Source organism: Triticum aestivum, chromosome 7A, assembly GCF_018294505.1.
Source record: "Triticum aestivum cultivar Chinese Spring chromosome 7A, IWGSC CS RefSeq v2.1, whole genome shotgun sequence".
Classification (NCBI taxonomy): Eukaryota; Viridiplantae; Streptophyta; class Magnoliopsida; order Poales; family Poaceae; genus Triticum; species Triticum aestivum.
In genome coordinates, this window is record NC_057812.1 from 129,694,501 (window position 1) to 129,709,483 (window position 14,983).

The 14,983-nt window shown below is 42.3% G+C and overlaps 1 long non-coding RNA gene across 6 annotated transcripts; it reads right to left on the minus strand.

Annotated features, from left to right (window-relative positions):
* Positions 1–736: 736 nt before the first annotated feature.
* Positions 737–7,889, minus strand: LOC123151419 (uncharacterized). Of its 6 annotated transcripts, none has more exons than XR_006475640.1 (3): positions 6,338–7,889; positions 3,089–6,053; positions 737–2,445 (listed from the first exon to the last, which is right to left on the minus strand). It is a non-coding gene; the product is annotated as an uncharacterized lncRNA (long non-coding RNA). The 6 variants fall into 6 exon arrangements; XR_006475637.1 differs by having other exon boundaries at positions 739–6,053; positions 6,338–6,683; positions 7,413–7,889; XR_006475635.1 differs by having other exon boundaries at positions 739–6,053; positions 6,338–6,373; positions 6,464–7,889.
* Between the last annotated feature and the right edge of the window lie 7,094 nt (positions 7,890–14,983).

Sequence of the window (14,983 nt, forward strand, 5' to 3'; positions counted from 1 at the left end):
GTCTTATTGCTTAAATCTCAAAATAGTCTTACAACTTGTATATATAACCACGATGTGAAATAAAAAATAAAATAACTTGCGGGCTAAGCTTGCTCGGTGGGCCTACTACAGCAGTAGGTTCGACCGGTCATAACAGGTACAGTGACAATAAAATTAATTGACTAGCAGTTAGCACTGCAAACAAGCCTGTTTTCTAGCTGTTAGCTGGCTAGCCATTGCATCCAGTAACAAGCAACAGACCGGCCTAAAAACAGCGCTGCTCTACGTGGACGGTTGTATCATGCATAAGAACGCAGAGATCCACGCATACAGGTAGATGCGATCCATTGCAACCCCATATTGAAACATGCCCATGCATGGCCTCTAGGTAGCAGCAGCGAGTGATGCGAGGCCTCGTACAATTTTGCCGCCGAGGGAGACAACTCCAGAAATGATAAGGCGGTGGCAACGGCGGCATGGAAGCGAGCGGAATTGTTGCGAATAGTGGGGAAAGGATAACGATGCGTCCCCTCGTTTTTTACGGCTGCTCTGTTTAAAAAAAAGGTCCATAGGTCTTTTTTTTATGTAGAGAAAAACTAAAGGTTTCTGAATACCACGGTATTAAAATCACAGTTTTTAGTGGCAATCAAACAACTCGTTGTAAATAAAACTATAATAATCTCAAAAACTATAGTATTCTCATAATACTTAGAAAATGTTTTGCTATCAAACAGGGCCTTAAACATATTAAGCAAGTTGACCACAAATCAAAAACACAGGAGAACATGTCTTCTATCTAACATTGTAAAATGGCACTAAATGGATATGTCAAGCAAGAGAACGTATCCTGTGCACCCGATGAACTGGTGCACCAAGTACTCCGATACAACCCGAGCCATTAGATTAAAAAGAAAGGGACAGGATGCAGGGCAATGGGAGCTGCGGGTACATTTTGCAAAGCGGACCTTGAGGTCTGTCTGAATTCCGTCCTGCCCTATCTTCTCTATTGTGCCCTGTTTTCTCACCTGTGCTCTTCCATCATTTATGTATCTGTTGCATGATTGTTCATTGATAAAAATAATTATAACTCTATAATAGGAGTATTAAGTATGAGAGAAACAACTTGATAAATAACTGTAGCGAATGATGTTCTGTACTATAACGAACCAAAGATCTCTGAACACATTTCTTTTGATGCTTCCATGCAAGAACATTGCTGTAATTTACATTGGAGCATCACAAGCATGCACATGAGCTGTACACCAACCACCCATCTGAACTACAAAAAATGCTGTATACTTTTTTATTTTTTGGCAAGTGTACATACCAACCACCCATCTGAACTACAAAAAATGTACACATCAAGACCAAGGTGTTCAGAAGTGGTTTGCAGTGCTAAGCCTATTTTGAATTAAAACACAACAGTTTAAAAAAAATACACTGCACTCTGTTAAAACTAAATAGATCACCTCTGTGTGCAACCGCATACACTCCTGGCTTACACAACGAACTTGCCTACTTCTCGGAGATGGATGCGGCAACTTTCCCCCGACAGGTTCAAGTGGACTGCATAACGGAAACTCTGTTGAGAAAAGTGAAACGGAGCTCTGGTCTGCTCCTAACCTAAATAGTACACAGTATGGATCCAGATCCCAGAAGAAGTTCAGAAGATGAACTTGTAATGGTTTCACGAAGTTCGGCCGGACACTGTAAGTATAATTTCTACTTAACATTCTTCAAAATCCAGAGTAATCTACTTGCAGAACAATATGAGAACTTTCAGTTTTTCGTATACCATCGTTGTCGCAAATGACTTCTCCTGATATTTTACCTTGATTCAAATTAATGGAATTTTGGGCTTTGATTTACTGGATGTTGGTTGACTACTCTTTGAAATCAAATTTCTTGCCTCAAACTGAAGATAAGCCATCTCCATTAACAAAGGAAGTTCGCCAGACTAAAGAAATCGGCAATAAAGACATTATTAAACCATTCACACCAGCAAGGCCACATGCTAACAGGAGAAGGAACAACATCTGAAGTTTTAAACAAAAACAGGAAAAGGGACAACATTTCATATTTTCAAAATGCTCAAGAACAGAGGCCTGAACATTGGGTTCGACATTTGTTTCATCTTTCAACACAGCCTACATATTCCAAACTTTGAGAAACTGAGAAGCACTTACTTAAATAGGCATTAAGTAAAGGAGTGGCATATCTCGGCATACATCAAATGTATTTTGTTTGGCCTATACTGGTTTCCCTGTTTAAGGAATATATACAAGAAATGAGAAAACTGTAAAGACCACATTGATGTAATGTTTGATATGATTTGGTCTCGCTTCAAGGAGGTTGCATGCTTTGGTTTCTGAACTCCAAAATTAAATTTGTTTTCTAACAGAACAACATGCTTTGGTTTTGCTTCGGTGAGGTTGCAACTATGTGAAAATCCATTCCAGGGACCTCCTACAAGCAATTCATTAGAAGGCCAGAGCACATTAAGTTTTTTCCTTGAAAAACATGAATTTCAGAAGGAAAACACATATTACCTGGGTATCAATGAGGCATTCATAAAATGAACAACTAGTAATTGTTTCCTATGGTTTAGTTGGACATTAAATAAAGACATTTTTTATCTAAGATGAACAGAATGAATCACAAGAGATGTGTAGCAAATAATGTGTTGTCAATCTGAACCACAACTTCCTGGTACTGATTTCTACATATACAATTACTAACAACCACGTGGAAACGTTTTTATTTAGTTGGCATAACTACATGCAAATACCAAATATGAAGGATCAGCAAAGAGAGCACCTCGTTTATCTATTTTCCGATCTTGCTACTGCAACCTTATAATTGTAGATCATACATAGATTTGGAGCACATATTAGTACATAGTAATTCCTCGGCAATGATGATCAGTCATTTTAGAATAATCATCAATCAGTCGGGCAAGACAAGAAACAAATTGGCAGCTACTATCTATGTGTTTTTTGAACCAATTATAGGAACCTCCAATATATGAGGCTTTGCAAATAGAATATAAGGAACACCGACATTCTGCAAGCCATGGTTACTAACCTGCATGAAAATAGGGAGTACATACCTTGTAATTCACATGAAGATTGTACAAATCTACTTGCAGCTCGTATGTAAATTTGGTGCTCACAAGACACTATTCCAATTCTGAATCAACAAAAGCATGCCTTTTAAGTCAACTAGAACAAATTGCTCATGCTCATCTCCCGGCCACTGGTTTAAACAGATTGGGGGGAAAGGTGTGGACGAAATTGTAAGAACAAAAATGACCTTAACACATGGATAAAGGACGAAGCAAATATATCAAGATCCTTGAGTTGATGCAGACGGCAGTGGCAGTAGATTGAGTCACCAATGCATACTCACAATGAGCCACCACTGCCAAAATCGAAATCAAGGCACTCTTTAGATGTTACGGTGGTAGGCTGCTGCTAGAAATTTCAAAAAAGCAGATCACTCCTATGTATTTGAGTGAGACGACGCTCGATTGGTACAAGATTGAGAGATTGACGAAATTTACTAACCCTAACTCGCCTGCCACGGTGGTACAGAAGAGGGAGAGAGAGGCGATTGGGTTCAGTGAAGATCTCGAGGGAGGGAGATCAGCTCTTCAGCTGGACCTTAACCCTAGCTCGGCGGCGACGGCGGCTGCGCTGGTATAGGAGATGGAAGGGGACAGAGACGAACTGAGTGTGGGGGAGGTCAATTCGCTTGATTTAACTACACTGCAAGGATCCTTTTGCAAATGTACCATCAGGCCCACCTTCTAACTCGTCATGTCCCTGCTTTTTGCATCCAATGGCCCATATACCGCTGGTGCATTCGGTGCATCCAATTCCCTCGTTTCACCAGACTAGTAAGTGTGCACGTGCAACGCACGTCTCCATCCATACACATGATGAACATGGGTATAATGAGTAATAATGCTCACAAGGCATGTCTCAGCTGATGTATACAATCAAACACAAGAGACCTTACAAATTTTATGTTCAACTTTTGTGGTAAAAGAACCAAGAGCAACAACTGAAGTGCTGCAATACAACCGAAAGAAACCCAGACATATCTTTTGTCTACTACTCCCTTCATCCCATAATATAAGAGCATTTTTCGCACTAATCTAGTGTTAAAAACACTCTTATATTATGGACGGGGAAACTATATGCTTAAGAAAAATTCGCACAAAATAGGATGTTTTTTTAAGATTGGTCTCTTTAACTTTGATAAATATATCTACTACCGGCATAAATGGCATACAACTTCGTCTCTAAAGAAAAGTAGGGGGTGTCTCAATCTATTTTGAAAACCTAGTCATGGTATATAGACAAAACGTGTGCTTGTCTGGTGAGCTCATCATTCATCGTATTCAACTCCATACTCTTACAACAAATCTAGAATGATGGAAACGATATACCAACTCACACACAAAATAAGCTTAGCACTTACTTCATCTTCCTGTTCTTGGCTTGTTGTGCGTCTCTTTGTCTTGGTTGTCGAGAGGTCAATAGTCATCTCCTACTCAGCAGCTGGCTGCATTGAGTCTTCTTGTTTGCCAAGCCAAGGTGCTGTAAGAATGGACATTGTAGGTGTAATTGGTCTTCTTGCTAAACTGAACCCTGGAAGTGATGTCAGCATGTGTACCAATACCTAGTAATCATGGACGTCTCTCTATAAACATAAAAGAACTAATTATACTTGAACAGTAAAAAATACCACATTTTCCATAGCGTAGTTCATCCAAACAATTTCTTGAACTAAAAAAATTGAACATAAATTATGAAATGGTATATCAAGTGAAATGAATAGAATATAGTGAATTGCTTATATGCAGGAATGATTTAAGAAGTTCGTTCCACCTACCTGCAATAAATTGTGTAAGGGCAGTGATATAATTTCTCTTTGGTTTGTGTATATTTTTATGGAGAGTATGCAAATTTGTACCATAATTTTATAGAAGAGAACACAAGTTACAAGAGCACCCCAAAGGGGGACGACATCCACGCTCCACCACCAACACATATCACAATGACTACTCACATAATCCAGCCATCCTATTTCCTCATGCAATTAGGTCACAAAGAATGAGAACACAGAGTGTTGCCTCGTTGACTTGAAGCTGAGCATTGTTGAACGCCCTAGCATTGTGTTGCTTTCATAGGCTATAGCACACAAGCATCACAAGAGAATCAAAACCACATTATTTAGCTTTGGAAATAAACTGGCGAGACCTCCCCACCAATCCGGAATATTATCGATGACAGAAGGGGCAGGGACAGCATCAAGATGAGTCGATCGAAGACATCGATACCATATCTGTCGAGTATATACGCACTGAAGCGGGATGAGGTCGCAATGTCCTCTTCCTGCTCAAAGAAAACAGGGCCAAATATGTACCTGCAGCTCTCTTCTGACCCGACGATCCGATGTCCATACTCGATGTTGCGAAGCCAAGCAAATGAATTGCAGTTCAATGGCACCCAGCTATTCCAAAGTGCCTTAGCACCAGCAAAGCAAACAGCTCCTTCCGAAAGAAGAATGTACTGGTTTGTGTATATAACACTTCACAAATTCTGCACACTAACCTTCCAGCACAGCTGACACAAACTTGATGAATTCAGAACTCAACAATGCATTATGTCGGTCCCTTTAGCACAACAAATTCAACCCATAGTTTTGCTCGCTCTTACTCTGCTCCCCGAAAAGTTCCACATGAATGGTCTCATCGTAAAAAACACTGTGTCCAACGCAGGCACCACCCGAATGCTTCCTGGTTGGAACACTTCCAACCATTAACATCATTCTTCAGCCACACGATCACCTCTTCACAAACCAGGTATATCAAAGGAGGGCACCCTTACTTCTAGAATCAAGCTCTAAAATTGCAGCACGAAACTGAACATGTAATCCTCTTAGATGCTTAGAAAACATGTATAGTTATGTGATTACCTTCTCAAACATCCTCTTTGTAAAATTCATCCTCACAATCAGAAAGAAACCATGCTTGAGACTTGCAAAAAATATTTCAGCATTGGTACCTAAAAAATAATTAATTTATGTTAGTTTTGCCCTTGAGAAAAGAATGGTCAATTTTGTTCAGAAAAAAATGTTATAAAGGAGAAAAATATTAATTATCAAAGTTGTAGCTTGCAGACTGCCCTGTTCATTGTAACTAATGTAGTAATTTAGATAATAATGTTGGCTTCGCAGTTGTAGTCATCCTTGGAATTATTGGACCTTGGAGAGGCATGTAGTATCATTTCAGGAGCATATGTACTCTATCTACAGGTTATATGAATGCCAAAAATAGCTAGTGTCTTACCAATGTTGATTCCTTCTTGCCCATGGTCTCAGTAGCCTGCTTTGAAGGTATATTAGGTTAATACAATATTATACAAGTAAATACATTGGTAATACAGGAAAATGGATCCCTAAGTTCAGGTGCTACCTCTGAATGCAAGAATTGGACATCCATTATGAGGATAGTCCAGGAAAAGGTTCCCAATATGTTAGGTCCATTTGAATTATCGATGTAGGAATCTTGTGATAAAATAGCTTGACATGTATTTTCATCAATCTATTAGAGCAAAACATATGAACAGAACCATACAGTATACAATTACAAGAATGAACTCCACCTTGTCTGACCAAAAAACACCACCCAACATCTGTTAATCAGATGAATCAATAAGCTCACAGGACAGAAAGACCAACTACCAACCTAGCTGAAAAATATTGTATATGGTACATGGTACACCCACCTAAATAACATCTTAAAATAACTACAACTTAAATCGGGTAACTGAAGCACCAAGTGTAGGCAGATATGTTATTGTTTCGGTGGTGGAATAAAACTAAAAAATCATGACTTGGTTAATCAGCAAATCGTGTTAACTCTGAGATATACATCATGCCACACTCGCTCGCCTTTTCCCAAATATGATTTGTAATATCACATTATCATTTCCATCGAACTAATTCAATACAATATATAGTGGCGTATGAGGACTCTAACAATGGATTTACCCAACTTTAACAAATAAAAGGGGTTCGTGTAATATAACAAAAATGATATATATACTGCAATCCAATGGGAGTCGAGAGCAATATAAGCGAGAATTAAGATATTTCTCACTGTTCGTATGGAAGTAATTTCACAAAATCATATCCCACCGACCAATCAACAATATTTGTTATGAAGTAAGATGGATCTAGGCCTACAGTATATATTGATTCATAAATAGGCCTACAAATATAAGAGGATGAGTGAAACGAAACATTCATGCCCGTGACTTCCACAAGAACATATTTCTATCCAGCTCATTTTTTCGAATGTATCTTTCTACTGGTTAACAACGTGGCCATGGAATTAACCACCCAAAGGAAAGGAATCGTACCAATACTGCTGACCACACGGGTTGATCTTAACCATCGCCAACCAATACTGAATCTGCCATTGCATGGTCGGCCCTTTGGCGGGGTCCGCGGTGCGCGGCAAGGTCGGCGAAGGAGGCGCAGACGGCGAGGATCTGGTCGTGGAGCTCGCCGAGACGCGGGGCGGAATCGGCACGCGTAGTGGCGGAAATGACCCGCCCTCGGGGTCCTTCCAGGATGCCTCGCGCCGGGACTACTCGTGCCTGATTGGGATGTGCGCCGCCCGCATCGTCTCCACCCCCGCCGCTGCCGACGCCATCACCCCATTCCCCCGTCTTTCTCTCCCTTCCTCCGCCACTCGCCTCTCCGTTGCCTCGGGTGGTTGGCTACGTTTGCTCGGGCCCATGGGAAGTAGAGGAGCGGTGGGCGGCGGCAGCTATCTGCGCTCGCATCTGTGAGAAAATTACGGGATTAGGATAGCAGAGAAGGAGCGGCAAAGCTTTGTGGGCACTGGGCAGAGAGAAAATTACAGGATAATAATCCCCTTAATTGAGGACGAAGGGATGCGTGGGACGGGGCAGTCTGCTCCGGCAGAACATTTAATCTGGATCGTTTATTTACGTGGAAGACCTTTGATCTACTATGGACGGTTAGATGTGTTTTATTTAGATTGATCAAACGTCTCAGATAATCCTGTATACAGTTTGTGATGTGTCTTTAGGGAAACTCATGTTTGCTCTTTTAATAGTAGTATAGATACATTATCTGTCAAGCAAGACCCAGAGATAAACTGCGTACAACACCGGGGCATGCTTTCTTAATTTAACCTTGAGAAAAAGCCATCTTCATGCTGAATTCGTTCCTGCTGTAGATAGCCCATATGGTCTCCAGTTCCACCAGATAACTGCATCCAACAAAATAGATAAATTGCTTCATGTATATGAGACACAGGAGAAAAAACATACAAAGATTATTGCCGAGAGATAGAGAGGGAGAGGGACTAAGACGTTGCAGTGTGAATTACCTCAAGTATTGGAGGCAGAGCTGCTAGTGCAATACATGACAGATTCACTTGGGTCTTCTACGGTGCCAAACGGAAACACACTTTGCAGCGTCTTGGTATTCATGTCAAGAGCAAGGATCCATGACTTTGGGTGATATAATTTCTCCCTGGCAATTAGGTAAACAACACCATCATCATCGAAGCTCGGAGAGGGGTCAGAGATCACAAGGCGCTGGAAGTAGGCTGCCTCTTGTTCTGGGTTCTCAACACCCTCCTCTGATGGCAGCAGCAGCATTCCGGTCGGGTGCGAAATCATATCGGTTTTGATTGTGACCTCAGCCGCTTCGACCGTGCATTCAGGCTCGCCCCATGCTTCGTAAGAATTCTCCAGCGTGCTATTGCTCCATGAGGAGATCGCCCAGGCATCCACCAGATGGACAAGCTTGAGGCAGCCATTGACCACAGCAACACAAAGTTCCTTTATAGCTCAGCCTACATGGAACCTCTTATCCCCAACCCTTCAGTCTTGCTTTGAGATCCGTACTCTCCAACTAACTTACAACAAGCAGATTTCTCCTTTTTTTTTCTCTAAAATGAAACTACATATGAACTTCAAACTTTGCAGATCGAACAAACATCTGAATATCAATGTGTGAAAAAACTTTCAGATTTTTTGGTCTGATATAAATATACAAAATGAGATTTTATTTGACTAAAAATATTATTTTAAGTATTTAAAATGCATGAAAAAATCTGAAAGTTTTTTCCCAGATTGTAGTTAGAATGTATTGTTGTTCTGCAAAATTTGAAGTTTATATATTGTGTCGTTTGAGAGAAACAAAAAAGACAAATGCGTCTGCACGGATCTCGATGCAGAAATGAATTGCAAAGATAAGGGATACCATGTAGCCTGAGCTACACAAAACCACACTCCCATAGCAATGCCTCGGTGATCCATTGCATGGCCTAAATGTTTGCCGCGGGTGATATGTTCCATGGGCAGCGGCAACGGTATTCCGCGGAGAGTTGGTTTCTCACGCAGCACATCGCACAACAGGATGCCTCGCCAGAGATCGACCCAGCCCATGGTGCCGTGCTCGCCGCCGATCGTGATGATGTTGGAGGTATAGTGGTAATAAAGATCCGTGTTGGTGGGGATGACCCAATCGAACTCCACCTGGGGCTCCGCCACGGGCAGCACGGTGGAGGTCTAGCTCGACGTCTCGGAGTGGAACAAATGGAGCACGAACTCTTTGAAGCTGAGAGGACCGGGAAGCAGCGCGGCGATGGTGTAGTGGTGGAGACCACGGGGAAGTATACCAATCTCATTGTCTTTGAAACCTCTGGTGCGCATGTCGTCGAGGAGCGTGAGCACTGGCGAATTGGGGTCAGCGCGGTAGAGGAAGTAGTCGCAATCCTGCCGCGTCGAGAAACGGCTGTCTGGGACACAATCGGGGGAGACGTCGACCCGGAAGAGGATCAGGTCGCCGGCGGTGCAGAGGACGCGGGGGTGTCGACGTAGACGGCCTCCGGGCAGTGCACCCACAGCTTGGACGGTTGTGGCGGGCGGTTGGGGAAGAGGGACGCCTTGATGCTCAGGGCCTTCCTCGTGAAGCCTGTGGCGGTCCTCTCGTTGGACCGGTCGCCGACGTAGCCTTCGACGGCAGTGAGGAGCGAGGCGGGGTGGCCGGCTTCGGCTGCCATAGGAATTGTGTCGGGTGGGCAAGGAGGCAGATCAGTCTGCTGATGGCGGCTGGGGCGAGGAAGGGGAAAAGGGTGGCGTGAAGGGCGGACGCTGCTACATAGCGGCGCCGCACCACACTTTACGTGCGGCGCCCGCTAATCTAATTTGTTTCCATGGAAGCGTCACGCACAGCGCGCTTCCTGTTAGGCCGGCCCATATATCAGAGGCACTGTACCAAACGGCGGCTGCCCTAACGTTTGGCACTGTACTACCCGGTTTTTAGTATTTTTTTCAGTTTCTATTTTTTCAAAGAAACAAATTGTTTTGTCAAAACGTGATTTTTTTTGCAATTTCTATAAATTTTGTGTAAAATCCGAATATTTTTGACAAAAAGAATAACATTGGAAAACATGAAGGTTTTTAAAAATTACGAACATTTTTATAAACACAAACATTTTGAAATTCCAGAACATTTTAGTTTGTGAACAAATTTTGAAAACTTGAAGATTTCTTGAATTTTAAAAGAAATGAACATGAGATTTTTTTAATAATTTTTGAATAAATTATTAATGTTTGAAGGAAAAAAATGTAAATCTTAAACTTTTGAATTTTCTTACAAAATTAAAATTCTGAACATTTTTTGAAACTTCTGAACAAAATTTTAAAAAGGGAATTTAAAAAATAAGTAGAGTTTGCAAACGCGAACATTTTTTGCACTTTCCGAATATTTTTCAAATACACTAACATTTTCAAATAATAATAAAGTTGAAAGAGAAAAAGAAAAAAAATGAAAATTGGCCAGCCAAGCCTTTCTGTCGGAAGCTCCTACTACGTACCGCATTGTGCGGCACATAGAATTTCCCCGGCAATGCATCGCACAATGGGTTGCATATTGGGCTGACTATGCTGGAGCGTCTTGTCCGATGTCCCGCCACACTTGTGTCTCTACTTACCCCCTCAAAAAAAAAACTTGTGTCTCTACTTGTGTCTTTTTTTCGCTGCCAAAAAGAAAGTTGAATTCTTTTTTCTGGAGGTTTCAGTCTAATTCCAAACATAAAAATATGGGATTGGGATGAACCACGTGAAGTTGGATAGATTACTTAGCTATCTTGTGTGAACTAATCCGTGGTTGGATGGTTAAAAGGACAGTGGTATTCTCTGCCCATCAGAGTTCCAAGTCCCAGACTTGACATTGGTACTTGTATTTTTCTACATTTATTTTATGTCTTCTGGGGATGTGCCTTCAGTGAAGGAGACGTTCGCGTCTACGAAGGCGTTTGTGATGACTTCGTCAATGTAAATATGATTGCCGGCTCACTCTCTCAGAGGTGCTCATAGGGGTAGCTGTTGGAAATATGAGCAAATTACTACGAGATTTAATCCGAATGAACACAAGATAAATCATGACAACAATAGTAGAGATTAAACTAATCATGCGAAGTAGCATAGTAGATGAACATATCACATCTAGGGCACATACTAGAAACATGAATTCTACCACGATCTCGAACAGGAAGGATAGAATCATATACGTTGCAGCGGGAGCAGCACCGCCGGTGTTGACATTGTCGCCCATGTCGTCGAGGATGAGGTTGCCGAGGTCAGGGAAGAAGTCGTCGTTCGCTAAGTCGTCGCTGCCAGCAGTCGCGCGAGTGCGCTCCCCAAAAATCTGATCGCCCCTCTCCCGTACAGGATCATGAGAGGCGGGGTTCCGCAGGCCTGTTGTCCCTTCTCCGATGCACGCCGAAAGGAGGGATGGAGAAGACTTGTTTGGCGGCGCAATGATCTGGAATGGTGGGGAGAAACCATACGAAGCGGCAGCGGCGGCTAGGGTAGGTCGTGGGAGTAAACCCCACGTCCGAGTCGTCACGATCCAAAAGAATCGGAAACGGTTGAGTAATTAACGCGTTCGTTAATTATTAATTAATGACTCATTAATTTTTCCCGAGCAACAAAAATATAGACAATGTGCACAGCTCCGTCCTCTGCTCGGCTCAATCCCGTAACCCGCGGCGCGTCGTGACGAAGCGAGCGAGGAGGAGGAGCGCGCGTGTAGGTCTCCTCTTCTCATGCTCATACAAATGGTAGAAGAGCTCACCTTATAAAGAGGTGCAACTCTCTCTCAACTTCCTGGGTGGGACTAAATTTTAGTCTCACCCACTCCACTCACATGTGTGCATGAATGGGCCAAGAAAATTTCAGAATTTTAGTTGGGCTTTGGGCCAAAGGCCCACTAGCAAAATTCCAACAATCCCCCACAAAGTCTCATTGGCACATCTCATCATTTAGTTCCAAAAATATTGTTTATATACCAGTGCTTAGTGGAGACTAGGAAGTTGAACTTCCACTTAGAGTTTTATGCTACACTAGATCACAACTTGAATAGTGGACTATGCCTTGAACTACAAGTTTTTCGTGAAACTAGTTTCACACAAATTCTTGACTGATACTGGGATGCCGCAAGGCTTCCCCGCGGGTCGAGCGTATACGTCATACTCCAGGGCCTTTCATGAATTTATTAGAAAACACGCAATTCTCACATACTGCGACGTTAACAGTCAAATTCACATAGGTGTGTTCCTCAGGAGATGCTCTGCAGGACAACATCTCTGCTTACTCAAATAAGCCACTTGCAACACATTAAGATAAATATCAACCTGCCATGCAGATCAGGAGAGTATTGCATCTTCATGGAGTGGGATAATTAAAATAGGGATACTCTCCTCTCAGCTGACCAACAACTTGTCTCCCATTTGTACTTCACGAGATCTCCGATCACATAGAGTGGGTTACCACTATGGACAACTCATGCGGTGGGTCTCAAGCCCATCTCCATCGATGCATTATCTATCACGTTACGTGATAAACCGTTTGTGAAGGGTTTTGCCAAGTTTTTCGACGTTTGGATATAATCCAACGTAATAACTCTGGAGTTCCTCAATTTTCTGACAGATTTTAGTCTCATCTTCACATGCCTTGAGGACTTCATATTGTCCTTAGAACTGTTTATCTTGACGATCACAGTTTGATTATCACAGTTCATCAGGATAGGGGGTATTGGTTTTTCAACCATAGGTAAGTCCATCAAGAGCTCACAAAGCCACTCTGCTTCAACAGTGGCAGTGTCTAATGCTGTGAGTTCTGCTTCCATAGTTGACCTCGTTAAGATGGTCTGCTTGCAAGACTTCCAGGAAACAGTGCCACCACCAAGTGTAAAAATATAACCACTTGTGGTCTTCATCTCATCAGCATCAGGTATCCAGTTTGAGTCACTATAACCCTCTAGTACCCTTGGATACCCATTGTAATGAATCCCATAGCTCGCAGTGCCTTTCAAATAGCGCATAACTCTCTCAAGCGCATGTCAATGATTATCTCCCGGTTTTGACACAAACTGACTCAGCTTGCTCACAACAAAAGAGATGCCAGGCCTCGTGGCACTCGCCAAATACATAAGCAAGCCAATAATCTGAGAATACCTCAGTTGATCTCTAGCAATCTGTCGATTCTTTCGAAGCAACACAGTAGCATCATATGGAGTTGGAGAAGGCGTGCAGTCGCTATACCCAAAATGACTCAAGATCTTTTCCACATAGTGAGATTGAAGTAGTGTGATCCCACCATTCTCATCTCTCAATAGCTTGATGTTTAAGATAACATCGGCTACTCCTAGATCCTTCATCTCAAAACAGCGAGATAAGAAATCCTTGACCTCCTTAATTAAATCAAGATTGGTTCCAAAGATCAATATGTCATCGACATACAAACAAAGAATAACTTCTTCGCCCCCACCATGGCGATAGTACACACACTTGTCACCGTCATTTACTACAAAGCCGGCAGCTGTTAATGTTCTTTCGAACTTCTCATGCCACTCCTTAGGAGCTTGTTTAAGGCCATATAAAGACTTTAATAACTTGCACACCTTTCCTTCCTGACCATGTACTACAAAACCATCTGGCTGATCCATATAAATTTCCTCCTCTAACTCTCCATTGAGGAAAGCCGTCTTAACGTCCATTTGATGAACGAGAAGACCATATGATGTAGCCAGTGATAGTAGCACCCGAATTGTGGTCAGTCTAGCCACGGGTGAGTAAGTATCAAAGAAGTCTTCACCTTCTTTCTGTGTATAACCCTTAGCCACAAGCCGTGCCTTGTACTTTTCAATCGTACCATCAGGTCTAAGATTCTTCTTGAACACGCACTTACATCCTACAGGTTTGCACCCATAAGGACGGCCAGTGATCTCCCAGGTTCCGTTAGCTAAGATGGAATCCATCTCGCTACATACAACTTCCTTCCAGTAGTCAGCATCAGGAGATGCATAGGCTTCTGAAATATTCATGGGTGTGTCATCCACGAGGTACACAATGAAATCATCACCAAAGGACTTTGCAGTCCTTTGTCTCTTACTCCTCACAGGAGTTCCATTGTCACCCTTAACAGAATTCTCAACGTGTTCCATCGCAATGGTGGGTTCAGGAATTACATCGAATTCCTCACTAGATGGAGTAGGTATCTCCTGTTTGATGAACTCGAGATATCCTTCATAGGAAATATGTCCTCAAAGAAAGTTGCATCATTTGGCTCCATAATCGTATCAACATGCATGTCGGATACCTCAGATTTTATTATCAAAAATCTATAGCCGATGCTATGAAAAGCATAGCCCAGAAGAACACAATCCACAGTTTTTGGTCCAAGCTTGCGCTTCTTGGGAATTGGTATATTGACTTTCGCCAAACAACCCCAAGTACGTAGGTAAGAGAGTTTCAATCTTTTCTTTTCCCATTCCTCAAATGGAGTCATGGTCCTATGCTTTGTAGGAACTCGGTTTAGGACATGACACACAGTCATTAGCGCCTCCCCCACCATTCCTTGGATAGACCTGAAGTGTCTAACAT